The 21,376-nt window shown below is 43.9% G+C and overlaps 1 pseudogene; it reads left to right on the plus strand.

Moving 5' to 3' along the window:
* The first annotated feature begins 10,879 nt into the window (after positions 1-10,879).
* Positions 10,880-13,169, plus strand: LOC138262459 (vacuolar fusion protein MON1 homolog A pseudogene; annotated as a pseudogene).
* Positions 13,170-21,376: the final 8,207 nt, after the last annotated feature.

Genomic DNA, 21,376 nt, shown 5'->3' on the forward strand with positions numbered 1-21,376 from the left:
ACTTTGGTGAATAGGGAAGCAGAAGTCTGTTAGAAAGTGATGTGCAGTACCAATCTGGGAGAATGTGGGTCTGACAGGCTGACTAAATCTGAGCTGAGTTCCAGTGCGACTCTTGTTGATACAAGTGTTATCCACATGACTCACCCCAGTACTCATTGTGGGGGCTATAGGAATGACCTACAATCCCTAGATAATACAATCGGATGAGCATTGGCCAACTCAAAACTTTTGAGAACCTGAAATCCCACTCATGGAACAAGACAAATGATTGGCCAGCGCATCACACCTTCCTATGTGTTCAACACACAGGAGTCCATCACACATCACCAGCAAGCACAACACATAACAGACATATCAACCCTTACTGGAGTGGTCGGGGTCCTCAAATGTAGCCACCTCTCCCACAGTGTAGGGTGCCGGTCCACCTGTAAGGCATGGAAGGAAAAAATGTGCTCAGAATCTGTGCACTGACCAACAATTTCAAAGACATATACAGTGTGTAAGCTGAATAAGGAAATGACAGCCATTCAGACATGATGATACTGCATCTGATATATTACGGCCAACATGTACATAGCATGGGTCTCCTGTGACAGTTACACACATATCTGCACACATGCAGTGGCCCTAACTATCATGTGATGGCAAACATGCTCCGTCATTAGTGATCAGAAATAATAATTGTGTGTAATTGTCTCATCATGTACATCCAAGAGAGACATCCAAAGCCTGGTTACTTGAGGACTGCATTACCAGTCAAACAGCCTATGTGGCCATGACACATTTATGACACATAGGTACAATGTACAGAGGGGCAGGGACTTTTGTAAGCCCTCATGTTGTTACAGTTTCTTCATTTGATGTGGCACAGCAATGGTGATTTGCACCAACCATGGAGATGTTAACCCATGTGCATACCTTTGGACTGCCATCCCTAATTGGAATGTGGCACAACTAACTCCAAATACCATTCTAAGATTTTAGCTGAGGGCACCTTACACCTTTTCCCGATGTTTTCAAATCCATATCTGACATGTATCCAAAAAGATGAAGGACCACAATAATCCCTAACATTCATAGAACTTCCGTGAACGCTTTCCTTCCACACTCACCAGACTCACATGAGACATATGTCTGGGCCACTTTGCTATCATCAATTGACGTGAAGCCAGCACTCATTTTCTGTATCATGTAGTGTTTCTAAAGTCAGTCTAGCTATTGTGTCAACAAAGTTAGGCAATATTTTAGTACATCTATACTTCTCTGGCAAATGTGACCTATATAGACATGATTGGCTTCTATTTTGTTTGGTTGTCTAACACAAAGGCGGCACCAATTTACTTAACGGAAAAGTATCCTGTCAGTTTGCAGAGCACATGCTTCCTGACAGCTAGCAATTGTGATCCTTCACATAGTGCATCAATTACCCTGGATGTTGCCGCAGCATTACACACAGTCAGCAACTTAGCTGGCAGATATTGTACAATCATCTGATGTCACTACAGAGCATTTAATCGTGCACATTTACATGATTAGTACTTACCAACAGGGCCACCAATCACTATTCCTAGGTGGTCCAGCAGATCTTGCTCCCTGGTGATGAGGTCAGCCCACCTGTGCTTCAGCTGGTGGTCACTCCTCTGGCTGCCATACACGCACTGCAGGTGATGCTCACCTTTCCCCACCGGATTCTGCGCGCCTCAGTGTGATACCTCTGTATCACCCTGCCCCCTGCCTCGATCATGAGTGGTAGGAAATGGCACACAAGCCATATAAAGCCCCCCAACTTCTCCTCACCCATCCTGCCAAGACGTAGCCTACCAGACATCTCGGCAATGAAAAGGGGAATAGGGGATAAAGAAGTAGAAAGGGGGAAAGTAGGGGTACAAAAAAAAAGAAAAGTAAACTTAACCACTGAAAGAGCCCAACTATCCCCAAACTTGCACTACCCTCAACAGACTCCCACAAACAACAAAAACACTAGAATACTGGACAAATGTAAACAAAACACACTAGGACACTATACAACAACAATATTTATTTCACAAAATAACAATTAAGATAGCACACAGGACACAAAAGCACAAAATCACTGGACAACACTCTGAACACAGCCACACAGTCTAGAAGATTCACAGACAGCAAAGTGAAAGTACACCCACTGTACATAATCTGTAAACAGGATATCCTATTACATCACTTCCTGCATAAAATGGCCGCCGTTTTTCGCGTTATGCGTCATATTTTTTCACGCATACAGTTTGTGCATCATATTTTTCGACGCACCGGAGTGAAAATTAGGCCGCATCCAAATAATAGTAAATAGTCTGCACAATAATTTGGATGCGGCCTATTTTTCAGTCCTGTGCGACGAAAAATATGACGCAAAATCTGTATTGGTTGTCAGCAGTATGTTTTGGGATTTGCAGTACAGTGTCCCCTCGCTAGCATTGTGACTTGTGATACAGGTGCCCCTGTGTCTTCCCTCGGGGTGAGATGATAGTTCCATACACAGGTTAAATTTGACAGTCATTCATATCAATGTACCCTGGACATCCCATACCTTTAGACTTATGCAAGGGATTAATGTAAATATAATTGAGACACTTACAATTTGCAAGGTGACATTTAGGCAACCCACTCTAAACGTTGTGATCATTGACGTCTTAACATTAGGCTGTACAGTAATTTCAGATGTGTGACAGGTTCAATGGTGACCTATGAAACATGGCTAGTGATGTCACAACCTCAGTGTGTTCCTGTCAACATGTAGCTGTTGTGGTGTATGTGTTGTGTGTCCTAGAGGGTTGCTGTGCAGTGTGTATATAAGAAGGTTTTTGTACTTACCAAGAAGTAGTCCATTGCCATACCGTCCATCCTGGAAGTGCTGATTGATGGTGCTGTGACGGAAGATGAATGAGTCATGGACACTCCCAGGATATTTTGCCACGATGTTGGTGATCAATCCTTGGTGATCGACAATGGCCTGCACATTGATGGAATGTGTGTGCTTCCTGTTGCGGTAGAGGTGTTCAGTTGCAGCAGGTGGCACAAGGCGTACATGTGTGCAGTCGATTGCACCAAGGACGTGTGGGAAGCCACTAATGAGGTAAAACCCCTGTTTTGTTTCCTGCTGCTTCTGCAGTGTGTTAGGGAAGCAGATGTGGTGGGGTGTGAGTCCAATGATGGCATCCAGTACTTTGGGCAAAAAGGCAGAGAATGACAGCTGTGATATTCCGGCAACCAGGGCACCAGTTGTTTGAAAAAAGCCACTTGCCAGCATGTGAAGTACGGCAAGCAGCTTGGTTTCTGTTGGGATGGTGCGGGGTGTCAGCAAGGTGGGTGTCAATTGTGGCCTGCCAGTTCAACCTGTACCTCTGGATGATGTCATGTTCCCTGAGGCCATGAAGGGTTGTTCTGGGGTGGAATATCCTCTCCTGCCTTCTGCGCTGCCTTTGGGGTCCCTGCTGCTGTTGTGGTAGCTGCTGTTGTTGCTGCTGGGCTCTGCGTCTGCGTGCACGCTGGATGAGAAGCACCTCCATGTCTCCCTTTTGCTGCTCTGTTGCTCTGCTGTTGCTTCTGTGTGTTCTGATTAAATACAGGTGTGTTTGCTCCATTTTAATGCCTGCCCTGACCCAGGCGTTAAATTTTGACGCAAATCGGGCTGTGCGTCATTTTCTGCCTCCGCCTCCCAGCTGTGCGTCATTTTTGCCCAAAAGCATAAATACAACGCTAGGCCGTTTAAGTAATTTTTTGGACGGGAACGCCTACCTTGCATATGATTAACGCAAGGCAGGTTGCCGCATTCAAAAAATGATGCACACAGCAGAATTTTGTCATCCACTGGCTCGGGCGTCAAAGTTTAAATACGGGGCAAGGTTTGCGCTGAATGTGCGTCAAAATCTTTGACGCACATTCGGCGCAGACAGAGTATAAATATGCCCCTAAGATTGCATGGCAAGTCTCTAGTGAGCCAGGACACTGCAAGTGCACAAGCTGCTCTTTAAGCTGTGTCAAAATTGAATCCCGTAAAACAGGGACTTGGAAGGAAGACCGAGGAGCTGAGTACAGAGAGCAGAACAAAATAAAGTGACTTGTGCTTTTCATAGAAACATTCTCACAGTGACAGGGAGGAAGATCACATTTCCAGGGACTTGCAAGGGAAAAGCCAACTTAAAATGCAATGTGCCTCATCTAACAAGAGTACGATAAAACCTATGAATAGGATTCATGATCCAATCTAGATAAGGCATTGAACTCCTAGTTTTTTATACTAATTAGTATCTTCCAATTGTCTCCTTAGACTTCGTCATCTCCAAACAGATATTCTTTGTGTTTAAGCATAATTTTATGTGGGTCTCTATATAAGTCTGTGAGGCCTACCGTCTGGAAAGATTTCCTCAGGAAACCAGGGAATCTTGTCTACCCTATCTAAGGAGAGGCAGTTAGAAATACAGGCAAGGCCCTCCTCTGAGGATCCCCAGCTCTTAATACAGAGTAGTGGGGGGGTGATCCTTATTTGATCCTCCAGGTACAGGGCCCCAAGCTCCTCATGGCAAAAAAAGGTGGCAGTACTACGAGCAATTGACAAGAATCTATGAGTGAAGTGGTTTTCCACTCGCTAGAGAATCCCCCGTACTGGAATATATCCAAAATCCTGCACCATGTACCCCTGCCAAGATGTATTTATAGAAGCTCAGAATTTCCTTGATCGGTTTGTGCCTTAGTCTGCAGGCAAATCTAAAGATGGCCCCAATGTTCCTATTAAAATGTTGGGCTCTTAGTGTTTCTTAGACCTGGCGTCCTTGTAGTGGTGTCCCCAAAATGTTTGCCCTCTGACCTCTTGTTATTCTGACTTCAATTTCGCAGGCTTCAGGATTCTGGGCACTTTATCGCTGCTGGCCAGTGCTAAAGTACAGATGTTCTGTACTCTAAACATGGTGATATTGAATTCTCTACAACTGGCATATTTAATTTACGGGTAATTCTCTAGTCAGGTGCACTATGTGTGCCCAGGGTCTGTAAATTAAATTCTATGAGTGGGCCTACGGCACTGATTGTGCCACCCACCACAGTAGCCTTTCAAACATGTCTCACGCCTGCCACTGCAGAGCCTGTGGGTGCAGTTGTAAACTGCCACTTCGACCTGACAAGTGCACCCCCTTGCCACGCTCAAACCTTCCTTTTATTACATATGTCAACCCTAAGTTAGGCCATGGTTAGCCCCCAAGTGCAGGGTGCAGTGTATTTGAAAAGGTGGACATGTACTTTTGAAGTCTGACATGTCTAGCTTTGTTTTTCACTACTGCCTATCTCTCCCGTTAAAACTGGGGTTGCTTTTAAGCATCCTTTAATAGTAACTTTCAATTGGGAAAGACCGAAATATAGAGTTTGGTGTCTCTTGGGCCACAATTTAAAATCACAACTTATGGTGAAGTCAGATTTTAAATTGTAAGCCTGAAAATGTCACTTTTAGAAAGTTGACATTTTCTCACTTTGACCATTCTGTGCCTCTGTCTGTCTCTGACTACACATCGGGGATGGATGACAGATGTGCTTTGTGCATTCCTTCTAGACAGTCACACACAAAGGGAGCTTGGATGTGACTTTTGCAGCCTGATGGTCCATCACCAGGCTGATGAGTCTTCCTGGGCTAGATGTGTGGGAGAAGCTGACACGCCTGAATAGGGCTGTGCGTCTCCTCACACAGAGGGCTGCATACCCCGCTGTAGAGTGTTTGGAGCCAGGGAAGGAACAGCAGTAACCTTGTAATCTTCCAAGGCCTCTTTGAAGTCTCTATCACTTCAAAGGCACATTTGAAGTCTCCATCACTTCAAAGGCACATTTGGGTATATGTTATGGACCCCAAACCCCACCAAATCAGAACTGTACTGGAACCAAGGAATATTGTGACAGGAAGGACATTCTGACAGGAAGAAAGACTTCTGTGCTGCATTTCTGTGTTCACCTACTGCTTGCTATGGGCTGTGCTACAGGAGGAATTGCCCTTTGTTTCTTGCTTTGCTGTGTTAGCCTGCTGCCGCCTGCTTCTTGCCAGGAGTGAGAAGTACTAAATCTATTCTCTACATTCTGCAACCAAGGTCCTCCTAGGGCTTTTTGGCTGCCCCTTGTTCCATAAAAGACTTATTTTGCAACAATCAGACTACCATGCCTGCCCTTTCTGTGAGATCAGCATGTGCACAGCAGCTTAGGTTTAATCAGGCATATCCGCCTTTGAGGTGCACAGATCGGGCAGTCGTATCTGCCCTGGTCTTGTGATCATTTTGCGCACCAGTGACCTTCCACCCAACAGAACCACCTTTAAGGCGCGCTGCTGGAGCTTGCCATGTTGCCTACAGGTCATCGGACAGCTCAACACTGCCCGTGATGCAGCAAGGAGGAGAACCAACCCTACATTGGTCCTGGCGAGGAGAGGCCACCACACCTGACCTTCCTTTCTACTCAGGAGGTACTGTGCATTGCTTACACCAGCAAGGCTGTGGGGGCGGCTCTACATAATCTAACAAAGCTTTAGGCATACTGGCCCAGATGACATAGCCATAAGTTTGTCGGCACCAGACTGTGGAAGCCTTTCTGAATTGCCGATTCCCTATTGAGCCCTTGCACCACTGAAGACTTCAAGATAGAAGCGCTAGGGCTCCCCTAACAGTTTGATTTCAAACATGCATCACTTTAAAAGTATAGATGGGATTTTACCTGTTACAATTTCACCTAGTTAATGATAAAACTTGCTAACTTTAAAATTGCATATTACTATATCTATTTTTTTTTTTGCTCTCATTTTACTCAGATAAATATTCAATATTTTTCTAAACTGGGGTAGAGACTTTTTTGTGGTGTTTTCACTGTGTTACTGTAATTTAAGTGTAACACAAATACTTTACACAATGCCTACTAAGTTATGCCTGATTGCTCTGTGCCACACTATCAGAGGGTGAGCACAGATTAATATGGAGTGTGTATTTGACTTATCTTGGCAAGTATTGTAGTCCCGACTTGGACAGGGTGCATACCTCTACCAACTAGAGATCCAATTTCTAACAGAGTTAATAGCAGAGGCCAGCTAAAAGTTGAGCTGAAAAGAATTCTCAAATAATTAAAATATTTATTCTTTGCTGGGTGTGTGCCCTCATCACAAAACGCTTGGACGTCTTGCTTGGACGGCCAGAGTCATAATGTAAGAGTTTGAATAGTTTACCTGCAAGCTCAACTCATCCATATAAGTACAACATTTGTCCAATAAGACCTGTAGGCCATTTGCTGTGCGGGCAAGAAGCACTGCATTGTCTGCAAATTATAAATTGGGCATTGATTTTGGTCCCATGCTTGGCATTTCTTTCCCTTTAAACACCAAGTGTTTGTTTATCACATTTATATAAAGGAGGAAAATGAAGGGAGACAAAATACACCCTTGTCTAATGCCCCAGGTAGAGCTAATATGGAAGGAGCATTCCTCTAGGAGCCATACTGGACCTTTACCGACAGGTCCTGATGTAAACGTCTCTTTAGTACAAGTAGTTCTTTTTCGACTCCCATCTTACCCATTAATTCCCATACACTTGAGCGGTTCACTGAATCAATTGGGCTTGATAGGTCAATGAAGGCCAAAAGTAAAGACCTCCCCCTTTGGCCCTAATGTACTTCCCTATACAAAGGTAAAGGTTTAAGCACTGGTTGGCAGTGTCAATGTCAGGTCTACACCCATATTGGACGTCCACTAAGATATTATTTTCCTCAGACCAGTAAGGAGATTGGCCTGTAGCAGAATTTTTTTTTTAAAAAGGGACAACTATTGCTGACCTCAAATATTCTGGAATAGTACCTGACACAGCATATATAAAGATTTTGTTAACAAGGTGGCCCACAAATTAATGTCTGATTTAAAAATACCCACTGGTACACCATTGGGGCCCGGTGCCTTCCCAGGGACACATTTCTCAATTGCTGGAATCACTTCTTGGATAACTTCTTGGATACCTATCTGAATTAGGAAGCTTTATGGATTTTGGGTAATCAAGTTATAGCTCGTTCCTGAGTTAATAAGGCACCACTTGCAGGCGCAACTGGAGAGACTAATTTATATCAGATTGCAAACGTTTTGAAAAGTGGCCCACCCAGGAATCAACTGTAATTAAGGATTTGACTTTTGGGTCATTTAGGTCAGTGAAGAAAGGCTGATTTATTACTTTTCAAAACTTTGCATTATTCCTCGTCCTCCCTGCCTCTGCATGGTCTTCCCATGCTTTATTCCTTAATTCACTTTTCCTCCCCTGTATTGTAGAATTATATAGCCTTCTAGCATCCATGACCTCTTTTCTTGAGGGTGGATAGGATTTAAGAGCCTCCAACACCTATTTATGGGAGGCTGAACAGGATGTGTTAACCCGTTGATGGAGAGTAGTCTCTCTGAGAGGTGTTAAGGAGGTCAGATTGTTTGTTATAAATCTCCATATCTTCTTTAACTTAACTTGTATGATATCAGGTCGGGTGTCCTCAGATATACGGCACAACATTTCAATTAAAAGCAAAAGGATCAACTATGTCAAATTTAATTCTTAATCCTATGTCCTTGGAATAAACTGTCCTGTATCTTATTTTTGCAGCTTTTTGGTATAGTGTGAGAATTTAGTAAAATAGTAAGAGAGTTATGATCTCGTGTGCATTTATTAACCACTTGAAATTCTGAAAGTAAGCGGGGAAAGCTCAGTCGATGTCACAGTGTGATCAATAACTCTCCCTGAGTGGTTGCCCAAAAATGTTGGCAAGCAGGAAGTTTCCCCAAAATGCATGTTGCTAGCGAAAATTAGATTCTACATCACAGGGTCTCCCCATAGACTTTGGCCCTCATTATGATCATGGCGGTTTGGCCCACCATGCCGGCAGTGGCGGCTGAAGCCACCAGCCGGCATGGTGGGCCAAACCGCCATATAATGTACATGGTGATGGCCGCCAGCGGCAGCTGTCACCCACCGCCAGGCTCCCGCCGTCAGGCAGCCTGGCAGAGGGTTGAAACACCATCCGCCAGGGTAGCTGTGCTACCCTGCGGATAATGTTTCATTTCCCGCCAGCCTTTTCCTGGGCTGACGGAGGGGGTGCCCCGGGGCACCCCTGGGGGCCCCTGCACTGCCCATGCACTTTGCATGGGCAGTGCAGGGGCCCCAGTGCAGAGCCCCGTCGCGTAGGTCACTGCCCGATTTTCGGGCAGTGATCTGCGCGACGGGTGCAACTGCACCTGCCGCACAGAGGTGGAGCCGCCGTCAATGTCCCGGCCGAGCCTTTCTGTGAGCCGGCGGGCGGAAACAAGGTTTCCAACCGCCGGCTCACAAAAATGTTCATTATCTGGCCGGTGGGGTTCCGGGGTCGCTGGCAGTCAGTGTTTTGACCGCCAGCATGAACACGGCGGTTGTTTCCGCCATGTTCATAATGACCACCTTTGTGCTTGAAATGAGTGACATTTCATTAATTGAATTTGTAGGACAACAAACACTGCTATCAATATGGTGTCATAAAGTGATATTAAAGTCCCCAATCTATATCATGTAACCCATACATTTTATATTTTGATTAAAAAATGTCTAAAAACCCGACATAGTGCTCTATTTCTTCACTCAAATTCTGGTTAAAAATATTATAACACAAATTAATCCACATAACATCAGGTTTGGCAGAAAAAGATAAAAGAGCTATAAGGCAAAAAGGGGAAGACCAGCATTCGGAAGCTAAACATACATGGATTTTAACTGTAACAAAAGGAGCAATTCCACCCTTTGCTCTTCCAGCCTTTGAGGGAAGGGTTGGCTGAAAGGAAGCTTGGAACCAATCATCATAAAACCTGCTTGTCATCTATGTTTCTTGGCAGTAAATGATTTCAAAACAACTGATAAATGTAACTCATTAAGGATTTCTGATTTTGGAATGGCTCCATCAGTGTTCCACAAGATAAGATTAAGGCCATTCCGTGCAAGGCTAAAGTCTTGGATTACGGACTGCTCTCCTTCAATCTGGAAGTGTTGCGGGACACCTCGAAAAGGCATAGCATCATGAATTTGTGCGGAGGGCAACATTCCTGCACCCATAGGATCAGTAATCCCTCGGAGCCTGCGATTGAAAACCAAAACCCCTTCAGATTGCCCTGCAGCCCTAAAAGACTTCTCCTGTGAGAATTGATAACCATCAGTATAAAACATATCTAGAGTCCATGGCTCTTAGCGACATACAGTATATAGATTTGTATTAGCTTGTAGCCAGTCATCATCTGTCAGCTTCTGACTGGCCCTGGGTTGTACCAAGAACATACTTGGAAACCACGTGATTCCACTTCTGGTTCCTGTACTGGGCCCAAGTTGGGTAGTTCGATAAGATGAATTACGGGCTCAAGTGCGGGCGCAGGTAAAGATGCAGTGGTATGGCAGACTGGAGCAGAGGCCAGTCAATCAATGTGAGATAAACCAGATAATAATATTCTCTAAAGTTCTCAACAAGATGGACCCTGTATGCCATTACGCCATCTCAAGCTAATACTGCTAAAAACAGAATGCCTACAAATTTTTCTTCCAACTGCCACACACCCATACAAAACATGTTCAATGATAGAACAATACAAAAGAGAAACCCTGAATACTTTTGGAATCAGGCAGGGGAGAGGGAGTCTTCAAAATAGATTTGGTTGGAAGGAAGAACTCTGAGAGAAGGTACTGCTTCCTGACACTGTGCCAGTTCCTGTATGCGTCATCGACCCCCTTCATCCTGCTGAAGCAGTGCTCAGCAGGTACACGCTGCACCTGAGACCCTCACCCCTTGAGAAGGACCCTCCGGGAAGCAGAGGAGAAGGGTCTTCACATTGGAACCATTTGGTGAAATGGCTGCCGATGTCCAAAAGAAGATGTTTTCAGCAATGTCTGATTGCTCATTGGCTCCAGTGGAGGTGTGGTGGTCAGAGAGGTTGGAGAGCCCCACTCCAGCGCTGGTCCAGGGAACTGAACCAGGTTCTGGGAAGGATGGGACCATGTTCACTCACACAAAATCCTATGAGAACTTAATTGCAGATGATGAAGGCTCAGTCATGCAAAATCTGTCTGAGGAAGTGGAACAGAAGACAACAAACTTCACCAACATGAGACAGATTAGCAAGGACTTCAGTGAGCTAAGCACCCAACTGTCTGGCATACCTGTAGATATGGAGGAGGAGATGCAGGAGTGCTTTAAAAAGCTGGAGCTTCCTTTATAAAACTCCTGTCGATACTCGGCCCTCTCAGTGGAAAAGGAATAGAAGGACATGAACATGGAGGCCTGGTGCCTGCACCAAAAGCATGTCTTTGTGCTGAGTGAGGCAGGCAAGCCGGTTTATTCCCACTATGGTTCAGAGGAGTTGCTTTCCAGCACCATTCATGTAATGATGGCTTTGGTGTCCTTCTTGGAAACAGAAAAGAATGCAATCAGGTCCATCCAAACAGATGGATATAAGGTAATCTTTGTTCGCAGGAGTCCTTTGGTGCTAGTGGCTGTGGCTTGTACGCATCACTTTAAGAAAGAGATTCCACAGGATCTCCTCTATATCTACTACCAGATTGTCAGCCTCCTAACCTAGACACAGCTAAACCATCTCTTCCAGCAGAACCAGAATTTTGACCTTCAACGACTTTTATCAGGGTCTGATTGAATCATGGACAACCTATTGGATTTGATGTCCCACGACCCCAGCTTTTTAATGGGGGTGGTGCTCTGCCTGCCACTTTACACCAGCATTCGGGCGTAGTGAGCTCCAACCTTCCGCAGGTCAAAGCTTAGTTTTCTCAATTTTAATGTCTAAGTATCAGCTGGTTACCTTGGTGAGGACAAAGGACCAGTTCCTTCAACCCAGTGACCTTCATTTACTCTTTAACCTTATACACTCATCTACATCATTCCAAGAAGGGGAAGCCTGGACCCCCCATCTGCTTGCCTAAGTTCAACTCCAGTGGCTTCTTCTATTCCTACATCTCATACCTTGAGCAGAAGATTGCCCTCTGCCTGTTCTAGATCTTCTCAAACCGAGAGGATTTCTTCACAGTCTCAGACTACAAGCAAAGATTCCTAGAGCACATGAAGAAGAAAGGGGCATAGAATCCACTACAAGAGGCACTGTAGAACCCCTTTTACAGTGTTTCCTTGTTGAGCATCCCAGAACATAGGGCCAAATTTTGCTGTTTGCGATGTGCAAAAAGCACATCGCAATGATCAAAACCCGTTTTGCGAGTCGGTAACCTGGTTACTGCAAATCGCAATTAGGAAGGGGTGTTCCCCTTCCTAATTACGAGTCACAGCGTGATGCTGTATTGTTTTGTGACCGCAAACGCGGTCGCAAAACAATCGCAGTTAGCACCCATTTCAAATTGGTGCTAGCCATTCGCAAAAGGGAAGGAGTCCCCATGGAACCCCTTCCCCTTTGTGAATGGCATTGAAAATATTTTTTCAGAGAAGGCAGTGGTCCTATGGACCACTTCCTTCTCTGAAAAAATGAAATGAAAACGTTTCAATTTTTTGTTTTGTAATGCATCTTGTTTTCCTTTAAGGAAAATGGGATGCATTACAAAAAAAAAAAAAACTGCTTTATTTAAAAGCAGTCACAGACATGGTGGTCTGCTGTCTCCAGCAGGCCACCATCCCTGTGAGTGCTGCGAGTCTCAAGGGGGTCGCGAATTGCGACCCACCTCGTTAATATTAATGCGGTGGACCTTTGCGCCCCATTGAGAGTCGCAGATGGTGTCAGGGACATCATCCTACATTCTGAATTGCGACTCGCAAATTGCGAGTCTCTCTGACTCGCAATTTGCGAGTTGCAATTCAGAAACTAATTATATCTGGCCCTTAGACACTTCACCTACAAATCCAAGAGCTCTGGGATCTTTACATGCCCAGAAATGGAAGTGCTATATGTTACGGAGGAAGAGAAGGAGAGGCCTCTGAGACTGTACCAGTATCTGCACAGCTGCACCCACAGTTCTTCACATCCATTGGAGAATATCTACTACAAAAGGCCTAACGAAAGTCTCTTCACATTGGTCACCAATGCCTTTGAGCTCTATATGTTTTATAGTCCCTTGGGGACCAATGCATCAGCTGTCAGTGACATTAGCAAACCTTACCAAGGGAGAGCTCTTGCTACTTAGCCATTCATGAGATATCAAGCAACTTATCCCAGATGCTAGTTTCAAAAACATTTATCAGGCACTATCACAGGACTATTGACACGACTGGATAATGGTATCTCCCTGCAACTAAGGATTTCTAAAATTCACCTTGTTTCCTTTAATGTAGCTATACATGCTGCCACTAGATTTGCTTTAGGATCCCAAAAATTGACCAGATCTCATTCAATCTACTTTCTTTGATGTGGCACCTAAACAAGGACTATAGTAACGCTTGCTTGCATCACCTATAAGGCACTTGATGGGAGCACTCTAAATTATCTCACTCAGAAAAGTTCAATCTCAGGACACCAGTGCCAGCTTTGGAAATCTATAACCCTTCTCCTCTAAAGTTTAGCGATGAAAAAATAAAAAAAGCACCAAACATTTATTCTCAAAACTATCTCCAGAGTATTGAAATCCATTCCTCCTGACAACAGCAATTCATTCTTATGCCTCATATATATCTGGGAACAACATACTCCAGCAACTACATTGGTCACTATATTGCACAGCCACAGCATGAATATATTATGTTTTTCATTTCAAGCTTTTGACATCTAGTCATCCTACCTTCCAAACAAAAAGGCTATTCAATGAAACTTTTTCTATTCTTGTCTATAATTCATTGTTATCCTTCAGAGATACCCAATAGCCCAAGAGGGTTGCAGAACAAGCATTTAGTTGTGACAGGGTAGCAAAATGGACTCTCTAATACCTCTAATAAAAGATGCTGAGGACCTTTCTAGGACAACAGCATATAAGCAGAATAGTGGAAGACAGACAGAGATGCAGGTACCTACATGTTGTTGGTTAGATGGAGGATGTGGAGATGGATGATAAGAAATCATTGTTGTGTTGTGTCATGTTATGTTATGTTATGTTTTGTTATGTTAGAATTACATATAAAGCTCTATAACTCACTCATACTGGAGTATTATCCTGACACTTGATAAGGTCAGTACATTTCAGGTTCCAAAGAGGGACCCCTACATAATTATGTTTTAAGCTGTTTTTTAAAGATCGTCATTTTACTACAAGAGCAAATGTGTAACATCTGCTTGTTCTAGTACTGGGAAGACTGATATGAAAATAAATGGCCACTACTTCCAGTCATGCAAATCCTACACTTAGGGCCAGATGTAGCATTATTGCAAATTGCGACTTGCAATTTGCGAGTCGGTGCGACTCGCAAATTGCAAGTTGCAATTTGCAATGCAGAACGGTGTCTCAGACACCGTCTGCGAGTCGCTATGGGGTCGCAAAGACCCACCTCATTCATATTAATGAGGTGGGTCGCAAATTGTGGCCCCATAGCGACTATAGGCACTCGCAAACATGGAGGCCTGCTGTAGTCAGCAGACCTCCATGTTCGTGACTGCTTTGAAATAAAGCAGATTTTTTTTTAAGTGTAGCCCATTTTCCTTAAAGGAAAACGAGCTGCACTTAAAAGAAAAAACAAAACCTTTAGTTTCGGTATTTTTTCAGGGCAGGTAGTGGTCCCTTGGACCACTACCTGCCCTGCAAAAATAGTTTTGGGTCCATTCACAAAGGGGAAGGGGTCCCATTGGGACCCCTTCCCATTTGCGAGTGGGTTACCATCCACTTCAAGTGGATGGTAACTGCGACTCCATTTGCGACCGCATATGCGGTCGCAAATGGAATTGCATTCCACTGCGAATCGCAAATAGGAAGGGAACACCCCTTCCTATTTGCGATTCGGAAATGCATTTTGCGAGTCGTCCCGACTCGCAAAATGCATTTCTGCATGGGAAACACGCATTTGCGAGTCGCAAAGGGCAAATTTTGCCCTTTTGCGAGTCGCAAAGTGTTTCCTGCATCTGGCCCATAGTGAGCAAAGCCATATCAAATGATCTTAGCTTTTTATTAGGCTGGTAGAAGCTAACCCTAATCTGAAGATTGTGGGGACTGCCACCATACACAATCTTTCTGAGTGAACAACTATTAAGTAGACGCCTCCACCATTCAAAGCTCTATGAGTGTGGAAACCCGATTAGAAAATATAGCACTTTCTGATAGGCAACCAATAGAGTGCATCCAGCAGACGTCTCTTCGATGTCCTGGGGGAAGATGGCAGACCAATCTTGCTATTAAATTCTGCACCACATGCAGGTGCAATGGGAGAAACTAATTTATATCCACAAACAATGCATCGTCTTAATCCATAAAAATGGCTACAGGACCTTGTGTGATAATCTTTTGAAAATGTAAAGGCATCCAGAGGAAAACTATGCTAAGCATACGCAGAATGCCAAAGCAAGATTTGCAGACTCTTGCAGCTTGATATTTCATACTAAGTATATTGTCTACTTAGATGCCCAGAGTTTTAGCCAATTGTTTGGGAGAGAGTGGGGTACCAAGATCTTGTGGCCAACAGTCCCCTGTCCATATACTGTTGGCCTTTCCAAAGAGAAAAATCTGTCACCCCTGTCCATATACTGTTAGCCTTTCCAAAGAGAAAAATCTGTAATCTCTCCACTGAGCTGTAAGCACTTTTTTAACTCAAAGAGCCACTAAGCACAGGCAATCACAGAATCTAATCCTTGTTGCTTCTCGATTATGTGCAATAGAAACCACCAACTGTGATTCATCAGCATAAGACAGTATCTCAAAGCTGAATTCCCTTACAATCTCTACCTTGGAACAATGCAATTTTCACTTTGATATACAGAAAGCTTAAACTTCCCTTCATGATTGATTAGTTATCGTTTGAAACCCCAGGCCATCCTTATATAGGAGGTAATATTCTTCTGAGTGAACAACTTTAACTACTGGTACTCCTTGCAGGAAGAAGACCACTGTTAGTCGGTAGTGGTTTTTCTTAAAATTAAAAGAGGTGGCAGGTTGCTGACAACTTAATCATAATCAGATGATAACTTCCTTCCATTTATTGCAGGGGAATGAAAAATAGTAGGAGATATAAACAGAGGTGTGGAGTGTGGGGCCAGACAAAATAACAATATTGTACTATGTACCAGACTGGTAAGAAGCAGACTGTACATTGAGTATGTTGCAAAAGTTATCTTTGTATGTTAGCTGAAGAAAAATGCCACTTTTTGCATTAAACACCCTCATTTTGGGTGGACTGATGCTGCTGGAGTTTTGATTATGTGAACTGGGACTCAGCTAGCCAGACCTAGTGACCCTGCACTGACCCCTCAATTGTTGATATTTAACTTACCTATAAGTCTCTACTATTAATCAATCAATCAGCATTTGCAAGGTGCAGCACTGTCACCCTTAGTGGTATCTGGGTGCTGAGGGTGCCAAGTCCAAACAGCCAGGTCTTGAGTTTCTTTCTAAAGTCTGCAAGGGAGGGTGCTGTTTTGAGGTGGGGGCAGGTCGCACCAGGTCTTTGAAGTGATGTAGGAGAAGGAGCGGCTCCCGCTGTGGCTATTACTAATGCGGGGGTGAGAAGCCAAGAAAGGAAGAGTGCAGATGTCTTGAAGCAGGAGGAGGTGACTGCATGGACTTGTTTTTTTCCAGGTCAGTTTTTAGTGGGGGAGATCCCTGGGTGGAGTTGGCATTGTTGGGGTCATTGATGTGGAAATTAAGGTTGCTGAGTAATATGTTGTGGTAGGAGTCAATGACTAATGGTGCTGTGAGGTTTGAGATGGCATCGCAGAAAGCTAGTTGGGGTCCCAGGGGTCTGTATAGGAGGGTGACTCTTATTGTGGTTTTGGCATCAGTCTATAGTTGGCAGTTGAGGTGTTCCATGAGAGGTGTGGTTTTCCAATTGGTGACGGTGCAACGGATGGTTTCTTCAAAGATAATGGTGATGCCCCTGCTCAGTTTGTTGGGGCGGTCTCAGTGTATCATCTTGTAGTCGTTGGCGAGTTGCGGTGGCGATTTCCAGATTGGAGAAGGGGTTGATCCAGGTTTTCGTGATGAATGCAACATCAGAGGAGAGGGTGGTGATGGTGTCCCAGATTTCCATGGCGTGCTTGTAGTGGGATCGGGTGTTGAGCAGGAGCCATTGGAGTCGTTCCGGGCTGTTTGTGGTCTTGTGGGTGGAAGTGGCGTGGGGCCCCGTGCAGGCTGGCAGACCTGTGTTGCATGAGAGGTGGCAGTGGCTGCAGGTGAAGGGTCATTTGGTTGATTGCGGGGAGGATGCTTGGCAGTAGTTGTTCCCGTGACCAGGATCCAGAGCCAGGAGCATCTTGGCAGTGTATAGGTTGATGGTGAGAGTACCATGGGTCCTCGCGCTGGGTGCGGTCCAAGCACAGATGGGCGCAGACATGATTGCCTCTGGCACACCCGCTGCATGCAGCTGCACTGTGGCCTCCTTTAAGTAGGTTCGGGAGGGAGGTCTTGGCGCTGGATGGCAGGAGGTAGAAACGGCGGGAGGAGGAAAGTGCCAGGAATCAAGGCGAAGGAGTAGAAAAAGGAGCAGAAGAGAGGAAAAAGGGAGCAGAAACACAAGCAGAAGAGAGAGAAAATGAAGCATAAAATGAGCAGAAGAGAGAGAAAAACAAGCAGAAAAAGGAGCAGAAGGGAGGGAAAAAGGAGCAGAAAACTTGCAGAAGAGAGAGAAAAGGAGCAGAAAAAGGGGAAGAGGAAAGAGAAAAAGGAGCAGAAAAAACAAGCAGGCCCAGCTCCTTCCTTTCTCCATTGAGTCAGGCAGTCATCAATCCCAGTGGAAGAACTGGTTTAGAGTGATCTAGGAAGAAGGGGACTGCTCATTATAATGACCACACCTCTGGGTAGGTACACCGGCTTTAACAGCTGAAGAAGGGTTCTGCCATGTTGGATTTCAGTAGAGAGGTGTAGTGTGGGATTGTTACTATAAGAAAGACAGGAACCACTGCAAATGTGGTTGGGCTTACCCCTGGGAATTTTCTCCCTATTTGACAGGAAGGAGCCATGAGTCTCCCACTCCCACCAGATAATGCCAGGCATAAACGTGGCACCCATGGCTACCATCTTCAGAAGACTGCTGGACTGCACCTGCTGTTGAAACCTTTGAGGATATCTAGAGGGCAAGACCTGCGCCCACTTGGGCCCAGGACAAAAAAATGGGTTCCAAGAGTCAATTGGTTGACCTCCTGTCAGGCTACAGAGCTACGAAAAGCTGCATGAAGCCCTTTTTCCAGAAAGGTTCAGATGACCAGTTCCAACTAAACCTGCCTTGGACTCTGCTGGTGGCTTCTGATGGAGTGAGTCTTGACCCTCTAAGTGCTGTTCCTGGGGTTCTGGGAGTCTTGGCTGTGTCAAAGTGTACTCCTTCTAACATCCTGAAAAACATGGAAAGTATAAACATTTTGGCTTCAAATATCTCTGGAGGTCGAGGGCAAATCTGCCAATTCAATCTGATGAAGGTGTGTTGCCAATGAGCCAAAGATTGTGGTTGCTCCCGATTTGAGCTTTTCTACTGCAGCAACTCTGTTTCAGTGAGAGGTTGCAGAAAGGGTTTCTTGCGGACTTGCCCCGCTGGAGGAATATGCGCTCCAATAAACTGACTAAATTTGAACTTAGAAATCTGCAACAGATGAGGGTGCCAAAAGTACCTAGCTAGAGAGAGACTTTCCTAGGCCAAGTATTTTGAATTTTTCCCTTTGGAGCTTTCCTGCCAAAAGTCAATGGCTTCACCATGACCTCATCCCACTGCTATCCGGCCTCTTGGAGCCCTGCTTGGTTGCAGCCTGCTGCCTTACCCAGCTGAGGATTTTTGAGTTCCATTTCAAAATCTAAGTCAGAAGATACAATTCCAAATAGGAGGAACCTTGTTTCTATATTTGACCAGCGATCCATCACAGTCTGCCCTAAATCCCACCAAGGTCCAGACCAATGACCAAGGTAGATGCTTAATACTTTCATATCTCCAGTTTCTCTTATTGGATTTTTGTTGGTTTTGTTCATAAATTATTCTCCATGTTTATCAATTGGGGTTGGATTTTTATTGTGTTACTTTTTTGACTTTTTAACTGTTTTAGTTCTTCTAAATGCTTTACACATTTTATTAAGTTATGCCTGTCTGCTCTGTGCCACAGCTGCCATGGTTTGAGCTATGGTTTAGATTATTGAAACTTTTACTCAACCTTACAAAAACCATCCCATAATTATTTAATATAATTAAATATATAATTAATATAAACTTCCATCCATCCCAACCAATAATCCACATTCTCACACTAACAGTTTAAAAAGCTTTGATAAATGTAGGTGGTTATGTACGTCGTTAAAAATATTAAATCTGACTGTATGCACGCAAGAATCCCATTTTAAGAAGCAATATCATTGGTGATTGCTAAAAAAGAGGTTATATTTCTCCAATATGACCATCCAAACATATTCAGTTTGTGAGACTATTAAACCATCATGATCCAAAAAGGGAAGGTTGAGAGAGTTGTTTGTGACATTAGCGGATCCTGGGTCATTTCTGATGTTACCAGCGATGAATTACACTGTGCTGCTTTATTTATATTCATGAAACAGCTACTCCAGCAGTCTAATTGAAGAGGGCCACATAGGGAGGATCTCCAATATACGTTCATGGAGGAGAATGGTATATTGCTGATAGCTTTTGGGTAACTTAAAAAATACATTTTTGTGTTAGTGAATTCTTGGAGCCATCCCTATACTTTCCACTACAGATATGCATATATGATTCCAATTGCTATGCAGTAATTACTTGATTTGGTTTTCCAACTAACCTAATATTGGAAGGTCACAAACGAAGCTGTTATCTATCATGGCCCCAGTTCATCTCTCTGTTGTGTGCATGTTAGTGCACCGACTGAGAGAAGACAACACTCTTGCCACTCAAAGTATGGAGCCCTTGTTAAGACATTTAAAATAGCATATATTCGTGAATGTACCTCACTGTAGGACATTTCTTCACTCCCTCCTGTTCATGGCACTCTGTCACAGGCAGTTGTCAAGGTAGGTTAAATTTGGGCAGCTTTCTCCATTAAGATATCTAAAAATTGTGGTATGGATCTCAAATTTCAAGTACTCTGTGTGAGCTTGTATACATTCCTTTGGCTTTGTTTCACGGGGGCAAGGAGGAGAGAAGAGCTGTAGGTGGTCATGTTAGTGTTTATTGATTTGAGAGGTCATTCTATCTTTTTATTCTATGTTTTATCTCTTTATTGCATGGTATTGGACAAGTTGGCTGCTGATTTAGCAAGTGGCAACCAATGTAATGCCTATTTTTGAAGTGAAGGTCAAGGAGTGTGAGGCAACTTTCTCTATTCATCAAATGAATAGGGCATTTGAAGCACTCAAATATGCACTGCAATACTTTCAGATAGTTTTTGAATTATATTATACCCTCATTCAAATTGTTTGACAGAGGAAGCACAGGAATGTGGCACACCCAGACTTTAGGAAAATAATCACTATTTACGATAAGTCCTGATAAATGCATACACAATATGCCAGGAATAACACCCACAATGCATCCCACAAATCTCCAAATAACATCCTTGGCCATAATTACTAGCAGTCTGTGGATTTATGTGCCGTCTTGGCGTGTGAATGGCAATGAAGTGCTCAGTACCTATTCCTTTGAATGGTTGATAATCGGGAATATGCACATGCAGAATTGCTGTAATTGGTGGTCTTCGATACCTATTTATTTGAATGATTGATGATAGGGAGCATGGACATGCATAATTGCTGTAATTGGTGGTCTTCACTGAATGTTCTATTTTCTAAATGGGGATTTACAATGTGCAGCTTTATACTTCTGACAATAATCCAATAGATTATTCAACAAATGGTGCATTCTCTGTTATTACTTATTAAGCAAACACTGAAATCAATTACTTGATTCTTAATTACATGTAGGATGTTTAGAACATCTTACACCATAAGGAATGGGGCAAAAAGCAACTGGAAACCCTACATTCATTTCACTTCCTGAAATAACAGACCATACGGCTATAGCCACATAAATCGTTAATAAATGTGTTCCAATAACCTTCCTTACTTCCCTTCAACCTAGGCCCATCACCAAGGTGACAAAGTAGGGCACCAAGGTGTTTCCTTGCCACAAAGAAATACAGCAGCAGCAACATTTGGCACACAACACTGCGCACACCTCACTGTCACTCAGTCAGTCATATCAAAGCGGTTCTACTTTTCTGGTCAACTTTCACTTGATTAACCAAATCATCATACATCCATCATAAAAGAAGACAGCACTCCGCACCATAATCTCTATC

This window comes from Pleurodeles waltl, chromosome 10 (genome assembly GCF_031143425.1).
Source record: "Pleurodeles waltl isolate 20211129_DDA chromosome 10, aPleWal1.hap1.20221129, whole genome shotgun sequence".
In the NCBI taxonomy this organism is placed as follows: Eukaryota; Metazoa; Chordata; class Amphibia; order Caudata; family Salamandridae; genus Pleurodeles; species Pleurodeles waltl.